Source organism: Cervus canadensis, chromosome 6 (assembly GCF_019320065.1).
Source record: "Cervus canadensis isolate Bull #8, Minnesota chromosome 6, ASM1932006v1, whole genome shotgun sequence".
NCBI classification, from domain to species: Eukaryota; Metazoa; Chordata; class Mammalia; order Artiodactyla; family Cervidae; genus Cervus; species Cervus canadensis.
The window spans coordinates 91,447,153-91,461,843 of record NC_057391.1 but is presented as its reverse complement, the minus strand read 5'-3'; the positions used below and the strand labels follow the sequence as shown (position 1 = coordinate 91,461,843).

Sequence of the window (14,691 nt, the reverse complement as noted above, 5' to 3'; positions counted from 1 at the left end):
AGTTTCAGTGATATTATTTTACATACATTTTGATGAGTTACTGTTACACTTATAAAGCAATAAAATCTTTAGAAAAGGAAACTTATTTGGTTCTGATTTCAAAGAAGTAATGACTTTTAAAATTGTGCAACTTAGAGTTTATTAGTCATTCACTCTAAATCACAGTTTGAATTTAATAGCCTTCTTTCAATATTCAGCCTGAAAAATCTCATGATTGTGGAAAATGTATAGAGAAATATGTCTATACGCACCTGGTCTTTGGTATAAAGCACGTGTCAGCTGAAGAAAAGTTAGTTCTTAAATCTCCCCTTCACTTCATACAAGCTATGAAGTTTTAGCAATGATTCTTTGGAAACAAATCTATTGAAGAGTTCTTAATAAAGTGCTAGCATGAACATTTGAGACTTTTCTTGACATTTTAATTTTAATAAAAAATAAAATAAATCTGTCAATCCATTCTCTTGTGGGAAATGAATTCATTCATTTTTTTTCTATTTATCACTAAATACTCAAGTATGATTCTGTAAGAGTTATTTAATGCTCTTTTTCTTCTATTTCTATGTTTGGCCTCCAGAATGATATAAGTGGACACAGTTATTTAATAGTTGAATACAGTGTTCTATGTACAGTGCATCAAAAACACCCTAAAGAACTATGAAAAACAGTATGGAAATTCCTTAAAAAACTAGGAATAAAACTACCAAAATACCCAGCAATCTGACTACTGGGCGTATACCCTGAGAAAACTGTACTCCCAAAAGACACATGTACTCCAATGTTCATTGCAGCAAAATTTACAATAGTCAAGACATGGAAGCAACCTAGGTGTCCATTGATAGATGAATAGATAAAGACATTCTGGTACATATATACAATGGAATATTACTCAGCCATAAAAAGGAACAAATCTGAGTCAGTTGAACTGACATAGATGAACTTAGAGTCTGTTATACAAAATGAGTCAGAAAAAGAAAAACAAATATCATATATTAACTCATATATATATAGATTCCATATATATATATAGAATCTAGAAAAATGGTACTTACTGATGAACTTGTTTGCAGGGAAGGAATACAGAATACAGGAAAACAGAGAGCAGACTTGTAGACACAGTATGGGAAGAAGGGGGAGATGATTTGAGAGAGTCACATGGAAGCATGTACATTACCAGGTGTGAAATAGATAGCTGGTGGGAAATTGCCGTATAACACGGGGAGCTCAGCCCAGTGCTATGTGATGACTCGAGGGATGGGCTGGGGTAGGAGGTGGGGAAGAGGCTCAAGAGGAAGGAACCATATGTACACCTACAGGAGATTCACTTCGCTGTGTGTTAGAAACCAACACAACACTGTGAATCCTCTAATTAAAAATAAATTTGTTAAAATGACCAAAAAAGCTTGCAACAATGAATCCGCTAATTTTGGGTTCCTGTTAAGTTTCATAGAGCCTATTTTCTTCCCTATGCTCATTATAGTGGTTTTGCCATAAAACTTTATATGCACACAGGAGCACAGATTCTAGGTGGGGAGAAGCATAGTAAACATGCCTGACTACTCTCTCTTTCCTTTGATTTGAAAATCAGGGGTTACACAGAGCATTTAGAGCTGGTTCTAAGTAGTCATTTATTGTAAATAGTAAGGTACTGTGACATCTTCAGGAAGCTCAGTGACTAATAAAGTCCGCTATGGAATCCAAACCTTGTTGCTAACATGACTCTTCCTTCCCATCATAATTTGTTTATTTTTGAGAGTATAGAAAGCCATCCTCTTTCACATGGAGACAGACACCCTCCTTCCACCAAAATGCCAATATTTTTTATTCTATTTGTTCCACAATAGAGCCTCCAATCTGCTGTGCTCAAATAACATTATGGTATATTTCCATTATTCATATTAGAAAGTAATCAACATAGAATCAATAGAAAGCATGTTTACTCAATAATTAATTAAATTTCCTACAGAAAATGAATGTGCAATAATGTAGTAACCTGTGCTACAAAACAATGTTTTGTTTTGTTTTTTTTCTTATTTGGGCCAAGGTTGCCATCACCCATCTCAAAAGGATCAGAATAAAATATGGGAAATTACTGAAAAAGTACCATAGGAGACAGGCAATGTGACCATTGGCGAAATAAAGACATGTTCATTGCACTCAGACCTCTGGAACATATCCTAAAATGACTTAACAAACATTGTAGTCTTCAATAGAGGATAACATCATACAAAATCTGGGGTAGAACAACAAAAGGGTAATATCCGCTAAGATCCATCAATGGGGCAGTGTATCGGGGTTCAGTCTGGTGATGCCTGGATGGCAAGTGTTTGCCTAGAGTCATGGATTCTTTAAACTGTGAAATATTAGCAATAGAATTCATCGAATCCACTCCAGTATTCTTGCCTGGAGAATCCCATTGACAGAGGAACCTGGTTGGATACAGTCCATGGAGCAGCAAAGAGTTGGACACGACTGAGTACACAAGAATGAATCTCTATTATAAGGTTGCTGTAAACCTTAAATTAGCAAATACACAGAGCAATTTGTAGCACTGAATGAAATGTTCAAGTGTTTATTTTTATCATGAGATGTGAAAGAAAAAAATCAGTTTCCAGAGGGTAGATGGTAACTCTTTATACTCTGTTCAGTTTTGCTATGAACCTCAAACGCCTCTGAAAAATAAAATTTAGTTTTAAAAATCTGGGATATTTTGTCTATTTCATATAATTTAGAAACTCTTTTCCTTCACCTTCCTGTTTCCACCTGGAGGAACTTCCATTAAGAACATACTCCAAGCCTCTCTGGGGCCTTAGTCTCCTGGGAAAGAAACACTTGCCTGGTGGATGTATTCGGGAGAAGGAGCTGATGATTATGAAATTAACAGCTTTGCCTTTCCTATTTTCATGAACCCATCTTTGCAGGAAGAATTCTTCCTGGTGTTGGTCTCTACATGGACCAGGCCCCATAGGTATGACCTATTAGTTATCCAGCCTTGTCAGAGACTGGCTGGATAAATCTAATTCTGAGATTAGGAATTAGCAAGCCCAGCAGAGCTGCAGTTCTAAAGTCAGTTTCTCCAATTCAACTTTTTAGGTATCAAAGCTGGTATTTTGATTGCCATTTTTTTTAGAAAAAATTTTTCTAAAAAAAATGGCAAAAAAAAATAAAAATAAAAATAAAAAAAATGGCAAAAACAAAAATTATCTACCAAAAATTTTTCTAACAACTACCTTTGTATTCATTTTGAATTTGCATTGGGAAGTGAGGTGTTTTTTATTGACCCTCTAAAGATGCAGCACACTTCTTGGGGACTCTCAGTACATATCTATTTGTGCTACAAGTTGGGGTAGCGTTAGAAAAGAAAGAAAGTGAAAGTCACTCAGTTGTAGCTGACTCCTTGTAATCTCATGGACTGTAGCCCACCAGACGCCTCTCCCCATGAATTTTCCAGGCACCAATACTGGAGTGGGTTGCCATTTCCTTCTCCAAAGTATCTTCCCAACCCAGGGATTGAACCCAGGTTTCCTTCATTGCAGGCAGATTGTTTACCATATGAACTACCAGGGAAACCCTTTTACCTTCAAATTGCCCATTGTATTTAACCAAGAAAACCCAGACATTCATGGATAGATGTGTGTGTGTGTGTGTGTGTGTGTGTGTGTGTGTGTGTGTGTGTGTATGATTGTGTCTTTCTGTGCCTAAAACTAACACTTATGGAACAAGACTTACTAGAATATGTTGTGGATCATGCTGGTGATAGAAAAAAAAAATTGCTGATACCCTCAATCAGTTCTGAAGATACCACCTTAGATAATCTATTCAGTCTAAACCTCAGGTTTTGTTGTTGTTTTTATTGTTGTTGCTATTCTATTTAAAATGATAACAACCACACCGACATTGGTGGCTTATGATGAGAAGAATATGGAAAATCTTGGACACATATTAGTATCTTCAGTACATACTGATTTCCATCTTGCATCAACTTCTTTCCAGATGTGTGTGTGTGTTTACGTGTGTGTTAAGTCACTTCAGTCATCTCTGACTCTTTGCGACCTCATGGACTGTAGCACACCAGGCTCCTCTGTCCATGGAATTCTCCAGGCAAGAGTATTGGAGTGGGTTGCTATGCCCTCCTCCAGGGGATCTTCCAGACCCAGGGATTGAACCTGCATCTCTTATGCCTCCTGTGTTATCAGGCAAGTTCTTTACCACTCGTGCCTGTCTCAAATAAGTAGCATCAATTCACTAAAAATGTGATTCTCTTATGTGTCCATGCGGCACAGGGAATTCTAACTGTTCCATGGACCTGGTTAACCCTACTTCAGTTGTTTTTCTAAATGCTAGTTTCCTCAAGGAAGTCTTTATTAATAAAAATTATATCCCCATTTAGTTTCTCCTGACCTCTTGTGCTTCACCATACCGATCAAATTTTTTAATGTCATATACACCCTTACAATTATTTGCTTAAAGTTTATTCCCAACAAGAAAGCCAAAGTCACAAGAAAAAATATCTCAGTCAACATGATTAAAAACTGTTCATCTAAGACCTAGCACAGAATAGGAACCAAATATTTGTTAAATGAATAAATTTTAAAGAAAGTGTTCATACAATGTAAATGTCAGATAAGTGCAAGAGCAAGCAAGAATTTTTGGTGAATTCTTTCACCTAAAGTATCAAGTTGTGATAGAGGGTTATACTTTTGTTTTTTATAGACTGTCATAACCACAGCTGAGCAATATCTCACTCGACAGTCTTCATTCTTTTAAAATCAATAAACATGCTCCAAAAGTGAATTAGAAAGGTCGCAGCTGAAATGCATGCCGTCAAGCTGTCATTAGAGACATAAGGGCATGTATGTCCACCCACACACCCTGTCACGCCTTGAGGTTATGAGGGTTGCTATATCTGCTACTCAAGGAGAATGGTCAATATTTATATCTAGTGTGGATCTCCCAAACATTATTTCATTTTCCAGAGAGAGTGCCTTTGGCCCCATGAATTTCCCCAAGAGCATCTTTGGTAAAGCATGTCTGTAGCCCTCAACGGAGGGTCATTCACTGCAGCATGCACGATGTGCCTGTGTCAGAGAACAGTCTCTCTAATGGCATGATTCATGGGTATACAGCCCTTCCTTTGCTCTTCCAAATGCCTCTATAAAGAAGTGGCAGTGAAATTTAAAAGGTACTTACTTAAAATACAGATTGTTTGCAAAGTATATTAGCTAAAATTCAGCCAAGCCAAACTCAAATAAACTAAGGCCATAAAAGTAATACAATGCTTTATTATGTCTTAAGGCTTGTAGTGTCCTTTATTAGAAAGCCACTCCAAATAGCCAATCTTTCTGCCTTTCTCTTTAGTAACTAGTAATAAGGAAAGCTTAGGAAAGGCATGCATCAAATGCTTTGCTATGAACACTTGGAAGGGACAGAGGAACTCTGATTTATTGAATCTGAATCTGCTTTAGTGCACCGAGGGACAATTAGCATTACAGATTGCTCACTGTTTACTCTCAGGACATAAAAACAGAGGAGTTGGATACAAACTTTCCCTCCTTGAACAGCTAAGAAAAGGTCTGGTCACTGCCAGATTCTTATCAAGATGACACACACATTTAACCACAAATATCGCAGGAGTCAGGTTGGGCTTCCCTGGTGGCTCAGGGGGTAAGGAAGCCTCCTGCAATGCAGGAGACCTCAGTTCGATCCCTGGGTCAGGAAAATACCCTGGATAATGAAATGACTATCCACTCCAGAGCTCTTGCCCAGAGAATTCCCTGGACAGAGGAGACTGGCAGACTACATTCCATGGGGTTGCAAGAGTCAAACACGACTGATCGACTAACACACAACAACAACGATTACAGCAGTCGAGTTAGCCGGATTCAGTGGAAACAGTGCTGACTTTGGATCCAGACAGAGCTGGATTTAAATCGCGGTAACTAACTCTGCACTCACTGTTGCCTTCGGAAATTTGTTCATAGCACTCTGAGCCTTAGTTTTCCACCTATAAGTTGGGTAAGTACTGCTGACTTTAATGGTTGCTTCTCAGTTACTCATTATGTGTAAAACATAACACAGTGCCAGATCACAGGGTGTATTCAATCCATTTTATTTGTTGTCAACATCATTATCTATATATGATGCAAAGTGGGCCAGGACAGGTAATGTAAAGGAGTGAAGTTGTCCTTGCCTACAAATGAGATTGATGGAGTCCATCATAAAGGAAAGATCTGGGTAGTGGTCACAATACTGTCACAGATTCCTTTTGATGACTATCCTTTCAGACCTTCCAACCATCGTTTCTGTATTTTTAGTTTCTCAGACAATTATGATTGATACCTTCTTTTCATTCGTTAAAGCATCCCTTGTATCACATCCTAAATCTACATAAAAAGATGAAGAATAACTAAGCAATCTTGTCGTGATCCCAGAGCTCCTTCTAATCCCAGTCCCACTCTCCTCTGACTCTCATGCAAACTCTTTGAAAGGGCAGACGTGACTTTGTTCCACGTAATCATTTTCTCGCTTTAAAACTTGAAGGTGGTTTCTGCCCCCACAACTCAAGCAAAACTGCGACCACTGAAGTCAGCAGTAACTCCCCAGCTGTCAAATCCAACAGCTATTTTTTGGCATTCATGAATCCATTCTCTGCTTCATCTGCCAGTACCTTCAACCCTTTAAAGCGCTCCGCATACCTCTGGCCTCCCTCCCACAGCAGTCTCTGCCTTTGCAGATGCCTCCTCCCTTGCCCACCCAGGAAACCTCATGCTTCCTTCCATTTCTGTTTTTAGTCCTTTGCTCTCCTGATTCTGCAGACTGTTTCAAGTCACTCGGATGATTTTTGAAACAGACCTGCACTAAAGATTCCTAAATCACTCTCTTTAGACAGATCATGAGCTTTGGTTTCAAGCATGTTTATCTGAATATCTCCTAGACTTCAGTGTTCTTCATCTGACATCTTGAAACCAACATGTCCAACACTACATTTATTAATTTCTTCCTGACATTACACTTTCTTCCATAATCTGTTTCTGAGTTAGACCCTTGAACGTACATACATTCCCAAGCTATGGGTGTAGGGAGTCTGGGTACTCTGTCTCCATGACTCGGCACTCCCCAATATCAATTGACAAGGTCCTTATTTCAGTTTTTCTCAAACCTGTTACCGCCTCTGTGTCATTATTACCTTTCTTCTCTAGGCACATACATGTGTGTCCTAACTGGTTGTTCCTATCAAATCTTCTTTTATATCACTGACAGGATCATCTATTTAAGTATAATTCTGATTATGTCATTCATTTCTTAAAGCCCTTCTTTGACCATCCCTTAGTTAATCAACCCAATGTGGCTCCTTAACGTGGTGCATTTAATGTCTCAGAGGTCTCTAGACTGCCCTTTTTTTTTTTTTTAATTCAACATATGACTTTCAGTAATCACTATCCTTCCTAAAATATGAACGCTGAGGATTTGGACATTAGACATAAAAACATTTGGTGAAGTAACTTGAAACCAAATTCATCTTCAATAGCGATGCTTCACGAGGCAGTTTTAATTCCTTTACATCAGGCTTTCTTTTGGATCCCATTTGTCGCATTCCGTTGGTTTTTCCAGGTGGTGCAGTTGGTAAAGAAGCTGCCTGCTAATGCAGGAAACACAAGAGACTCAAGTTTGATTTTGGGGTCAGGAAGATCCCCTAGAGGAGGAAATGGCACCCCACACCAGTACTCCTGCCTAAAAAATTCAAAGGACAGAGAAGTTTTGCAGACTATAGTCCATGGGGCCAAAAAGAGCTGGATATGACTGAGCACAGATTCATCCATTCATTCATTGGTTTGGATTTAGGCCAGACATTGTCAACACGGGTTGCCTGGTGGAAATACCTGAAAATATTATCTAAAATAATGTTGCGGCCTTGATCCCACTTCTAGAGTTTCTGATTTAGGTGGTCTGGAACACAGCTTGAGAATTAGAATTTTTTTAAGTTCCCAGGTGATTTAGTTAAAGTTCAGAGCAGCTATCTATATATTTATTATTTTTAACTGTGAAAGGTATAAATATTTCAACTACATGATGTTTATTTCTTTTTTACATTCGTTCCTTTACTCTTTCAGTCCACAAGTATTGACTGAAAACCAGCTCAATAAGTGGTTGGGCATCATGATAGCCACTTGGATATGCTGGTAAATAAGGTGGTAATAACATGGACCCACCATGTTCAGCATTATCGCCACCTACTATAGATGACTATAGTAGATTCTACTACCCAATTGACACTGTCACCTACCTGTCTGACAACTCAGAATCATCTCTATGAATGACTGGAAGTCGCTTCCAGCCATGAAGACAGCTGCTTCTGAAGAAACATCGTGGGTGCCAGCATGTCATTAACAATGACTAGGTATCCCTCTCTCAGATTTTTCATGAACCTTCTTTCTAAAAGCCAACTGAGCTTCTGTAACTTTCTCTTTTCAATTCCTTCTTTCTCCAGACAGAAACTTTCATTCATTTCCCAATTATTCTCTCACTGCTAAAGTGCTAAAGTTTGAAATGTTAGGATTGAACAGCACTTCAAGAATTTTGGTCCACAGACTAAGCTAAATTAGCTGATCATGTAAAAAAACTGTATGTGATTTGGTTCTTACTATTCATTTTTTTTAAAGAGAGGCAGGAAGATATCACCAAAGGCAAATCCTGCTAATTACATAGAAACACAATAATTTTGCGTTTGACAAATATTTAATGCTAGAACAGTAGATACTACTACTACTTCTAGCAATAATAATAATAATAATATAATGATAGTTACATTTATTGAGGTGTTTTCTTTTTTAATCAGGCATTTTTTTCTTTACTTGAATTAGCTTATTTCATTTTTCAGTGGGAAACAAAAATGAGACTCTGTGTAATATTTTAAAATAAAAGGAAAACTGAGCACAGAGAATTTATACACTGGTGTTGGCCTTCCTAGTGTTAAAGAAATGAACGGGGACCTGACATTCTTTAACATTTAGATACACTCTCAAAACGCCCTTGTATTTGAGCTACAAGCTCTTCAAAACCTCTCACTGCAGATGACTATTTTTGCTTGTTTTGTGAAAAGCGGCCTTGTTTTCCAGTTAATGTTTTCATGAGGCACTTAGTTCATGAGTTTCAATTCAGCAGAATTCCAGAGAAGAATGCTTTTATAATGTTTTAGATAAAAGTAAGGACGTCAAAATCTAATCCATGGTATCAGAGTTTTGCCAGAACGTTGTTCAGACTGAAATGAAAAACAGGATCTCCCAAGGGAGTTCTCTTCCATAATGAAATCATTGAAATACGAAGGGCCCCAGGAGGAGGACTTTCAAAGCTCTAGCCACTGGCAAATAAGAAACCAATTGAGATTTTGTTTGTAAAAGAAGATGGTGTAATATTCCTATAGTTTGATATTGGGAAGGAAGCCAGAAACCTAAATTGTGGACCATCTGGAGAAGAAATATAATGAAGAAAGCCAACAAAAATATAATTACAACAACTGGCTTAGAAATAACAACTGCATTGATTAAGAACAGCCTAAGTAGGGATGTCAAGAGCACAATCTGAGTTAAATTTCCATTTCAGTTTCATTGTAGGAAGTGGAAGAAAATGCTCTTGTTTGGAGTCTGGACCCCCATATGCAAGAGATATGAGAAGAATTCAGTAAAAGATCAGATGTGAAAAAACTGACACTTACATCTCTGCCTTTGTGAGTTCAAAACAAACAAATAATTGAAGAGTGTCAAAGATATGTCATAATCTATGGTTGGTGCTACCAGGGAATACAGAGATCAGGCAACAATCTTTTCCTCCAGAAGCTTAAATCTGCCCATACATATAAAATCACAGTCTCCATACTAGTTGAAGACTAAAATGACTACAATAGACTCAGATGCAGTCATTCAAAAATAATCCATAGTACATCAATCAGAACTTCTCTACTTCCTGTACCAAACAGGAATTAATTGAATTGATAATTAGGAGGAACAAATTTTTAATATATGCAAAAATGCTTTCATTCCTTTAAAATAATGTGGCACCATTATGTTAAGCATGGATACCGAAATAAATGTAAATATATATATATACACACACACACACACACATACTTTTCCTCATGCCGTCACAGATTTGAAGAAAGGGAATTTTGTGGGGTTTTTTAATGATTAAGAGGCAATGAGTGAAGAAACAAAATAAGATATAGCTTTGATATCAAGGTGAAATGGAGATTATAGGAGGATTTCTAAGAGTAGGTTTCCTTAAGCTGAAGGGTGGCCAAGTATTAATATTTCTTAGGAGGAGAGAGGGCAATAGATGAAAGGCACCTGAACAGAAGCTCAGTCCCCTGCCTAAAAGAAAGTCTGGAACATTAATGAAAAGTAGTGAAGTCTCTCAGTCGCGTCCAACTCTCTGCAGCCCCATGGACTGTAGCCTACCAGACTCCTCTGTTCATGGGATTTTCCAGGCAAGGGCACTGGAGAGCACTAGGAAAACATCACATTTTTGGTATGTGTGGAGTCAAGAGAGGTTAGCAGATGTTTCAGTGGTCAAATTGTTAGGGCCATACATGCTAAGCAAAAATTAAAAGTAAAGTCTGACTCTGAAATTACTGAGAAATCGGTTCTTGATTCTTTGCAAGGAAGTGACACAGACTGATCTGCATAACAAACTACACCTCAAAGTGTGACTATACAGAAAATTAAACAGATTTGGGATCCAGAGCAAGAGGAATCTGCAAAGACTGTGAACAATGCAGGCAGATCTGACTGCTTTACCCTTTAATAATCTCAAAATCTCAAATCATCACTCCAAACTATTCTTCATTTTTTGTCTACTGAGAAAGGCTGAAGCATTTATTATCTACCCTTTCTGAACATATGCTATTGCTTCCCCTTCAGCTACAAGATGTGGCTATTGCTAGATGTTTGTGTTTTAACATAAAGAATTTTACAAAATTATATGTAAAACATATAACCTTTTTTTCCTTTAGGGCATTCACTTTTTGTGTAGCATTCAACATTTTATTCAAGAGGCTGTAAATATATACATATTTTCTCTTAGTAGTTTTACAATATTGTTGATTATTTTTAAATTATAATCACTTTGGAATTGTGATCAATTTGGTATCCAGGGAATTCCTTGGTGGTCCTGTGGTTAAGACTCCACGCTTTCACTGTGGAGAGCCCAGGTTCCATCCCTGGTCGGGGAACTAAGTTCCCATAAGCAGTGCACCGCAGGCAAAAAAAAAAAAAAAAAAAAAAAAGCCAAAAAATTTTAGTATACAATATAAAGCATAAATAAGCATATTTTTCTTCCAGAAGGGTATTACTAATACTTTTACAATGTCTGAACCTTAGGAGCTGCTGGGTGAAGGGTTCACAATATTTCCTATAGATTTTTTTTTAACTACCAATGACTCTATAACTATCTAAAAATAAATGATTTTTTTAAAGGGAGTGCTACCCAACTGCTCCAACTGAAAGCTACTTTAGTACTTCAAATACTTAACTAAATGAGTAAATTCCCCCCCAGATAAATCATTCATTGAGAATTTTATTCTTCTTTTGCTCTGAATTTTGGAAGGCTAAGTATTGGTCTTCTGGTTTCCAGTATCTTCCCTAAAACACAAATCAGATTATGTTATTGATCTCCTTCATATTGGAAACTTAAAATGCCTCCATTTTTTTTTTTTTAATTTTTTTATTAGTTGGAGGCTAATTGCTTCACAACATTTCAGTGGGTTTTGTCATACATTGATATGAATCAGCCATAGATTTACACTTATTCCCCATCCCGATCCCCCCTCCTATCTCCCTCTCCACCCGATTCCTCTGGGAAATGCCTCCATTTTAAATAGGCATACCCTTGACCAGCCTTATCCTTATCAACACCCTCCTTCCCTTCAATTGTTTATCAATGATTCTAGAACTACCAAGGTTGCTTTATAATATGCACAATCATTTGGGCCTCATGTTCACTACAGACTTAATTATCACATGCTGAGCAGAAATTCTAAATCATGATAACCCCTATCTTTGATCATGAAATATAGAATTATTATAAAATACTTAATAGTTCATTTTCAGATTTGTAACGTGAAAAGAATACAGCCTCAGAATTGCAAAGTCTTGGGACTACTTATTAGCTATGAAATGGTTTTCTTTTTCATAAATGAGGATAAGTCTGCCTACTTCACTGGATAGCCATGGAAATAAAAGCTGCTGGGAATGTGTACTGTGTCTAGTATGACAAATGACAAATATGATTTCCCCAACCCTCAGCTTCTGAAACCTTCTTAGTAAATTCTGGTAGGCAAGTTCACTTAGATCTGAAGGGAAGGAAGCAGCATGGATTCTTGATGGTGTCAATTTTAAGAACCAAAATCAGCTTGCAGCTAGTTTTATAGACAATACAAGAAAGAGTCAGGATTCTTTGCACTCAACCAAAGTTGCGACACCCTGTTTACCATATAGTCAGACTGCATGTACACTCCCTACATGGAATGGAGTTTTAAAATGCAGGTCGTGGAAATTAGAGACATGAGGTATCTTAACCTCCAGTGTCCTGATATGGGCCTCACCAGTATTTTTGATGGAATGGAGAGAGACTGTGTTTGATTTCCATCAGCGTGAAAATAAAAACTTTGACATTCTTGGCAAAGGAACCTGTGTGGGTCTCCTCGATGACTAAGAGTGATGAAAAGTTAGAGCAAGCTGGATCCCCACTAATGATAAGGATAATTGGATTGGGGGTGCAGGGCTGCACTCTGTCTGGGGCACACACTCACCAGTGACGTGAGCACTCCCAGCTCAGAGCAGGCTTTGTATAATGTACAGAGCAGTTGCCTGGACTTTCTGTGTCATGAACTCAGGCTTTGGAATTCAGAACAGTCCCTAAACCACAGGGACTGACAGCTAGAGGTGTCTGTAAACAAATCCTCTTATAACTCAGAAGGGACGCTTCTATTACGATGCATCAAGGGCCTCTACAAGAATGTTTTTGCTAAAATAATAGTCTTGCTAAAAATTAGCAAGATTATTGCTAAAACATTTGGTCTACTTGAACCAAATGAGCTAACTAGCAAGGAAAAATGTATTTATGAACCAAAGTGGGCAAAATTTATCATTTTGGCCTCTACCTACTTTTACATAATCTACAAATTATATTCACAAGCATGTTTGTTAGTAAATCCTAGAGGTAATTTTTGTTTTTCCAAGGTAGCGCTGGTGAAAAAGAATCCACCTGCCAATGAAGGCAATGCAGGAGACATGGGTTCAATCCAAGGGCCAGGAAGATCCCCTGGAAGAGGAAACAGCAACCCACTCCAGTATTCTTGTCTGGGAAATCACATGGACAGAGGAACCTGGTGGGCTACAGTCCATGAGGTCACAAAGAGCGAGCATCTGAGTAAAGATTAAAATGGAATAGGGAATAAGGTTTGCAATGCTTGCTATTAACTCTTTTGATCTATCTAATTGAAATTTAAAAATTTTTTTCTTCATTTTTTTTTTCCATTTGGGTCAAGTACTAAGAGATCATTAAGATTCTTCTAAAACTTAAAAAAAAAAAAAAAACTCACTAATATTTAAGCCACTTCAGTAATACAGAGGCAATTTCAATAAGCTTGAGGGAAGCAAGTAAATGATCTTCCAGAACGCCACATGAAAATGTCATTCATTAATTTGATCAGTTAATGAATTGGTTACAAATTGCAGGACGAACTGCCCTTAAGGTCTTTATCACTGACACTTTAAACACTGATGGGTCTTTTCTTCCTTTGTATTTTGCTGAGGCCCTTCCTGAGAGTTCTACTCTGATGCCTTTTTCTATCAGCCTATGAGATATGTCAACATTGGTCATTTACATAAAATTTGAAATATTTTTTTCAATACACTTTCTCTAATTTATTTCTAAACTATTTCTTATTTGAATTTGAAACTATGAGATTTACTTTTTCATTTCGAAGAATATGTCAAAGAACGTGTGTTCAGTCATGTACGAATTTTTGTGACCCCATGGGCTGTAGCCTGCCAGGCTCCTCTGTTCATGGGATTATCCTGGCAAGAATACTGGAGTGAGTTGCCATTTTGTCCTCCAGGGGATCGTCCAGACCCAGGGATTGAAATTGCGGCTCCTGCAGCTCTTGCTTTGGCAGGAAGATTCTTTACCACTCAGATACCTGGGGAGCCCTTGTCAAAGAATATAAATAGGTCAAAACTAATTTACCCTAAAAATCTGTGACATGTTTGAGGATGTTTCCCAGGTTTAAATCTATTTCTCCATCTTATAGAAAGTGAAAAGTGAAAATGTTAGTTGCTCAGCTGTGTCCAGCTTCTTTTGATCTCATGGACTATAGTCTGCCAGGCTCCTCTGTCCATGGAATTTTCTAGGCAAGAATACTGGAGTGGGTTGCCATTTCCTTCTGGGGATCTTCCCAACCCAGGGGTTAAACCATGGTCTACTGCATTGCTGGCAGATTCTTTACCGTCTGAGCCATCAGGGAACCCCATTTATAGAAAGCATTACATATTAATCCTTGATGTCTTCCTTTTTTTTTTCCTAAGGAAAGATTTTAATATGAATTTAGGTCACTAAAATTTGACTAGATTTTAATTTTTCATTGATCCTTAACTGCTTTATTGGAGAAGGAAATGGTAACGCACTCCAGTATTCTTCCCT

The 14,691-nt window shown here is 37.6% G+C and overlaps 1 long non-coding RNA gene across 1 annotated transcript; it reads right to left on the bottom strand.

Moving 5' to 3' along the window:
• Nucleotides 1-1,453: 1,453 nt before the first annotated feature.
• LOC122443975 lies at nucleotides 1,454-14,131 on the bottom strand. The gene is made up of 3 exons (XR_006270164.1): nucleotides 13,994-14,131; nucleotides 9,459-9,461; nucleotides 1,454-1,467 (listed from the first exon to the last, which is right to left on the bottom strand). It is a non-coding gene; the product is annotated as an uncharacterized LOC122443975 (long non-coding RNA).
• Nucleotides 14,132-14,691: the final 560 nt, after the last annotated feature.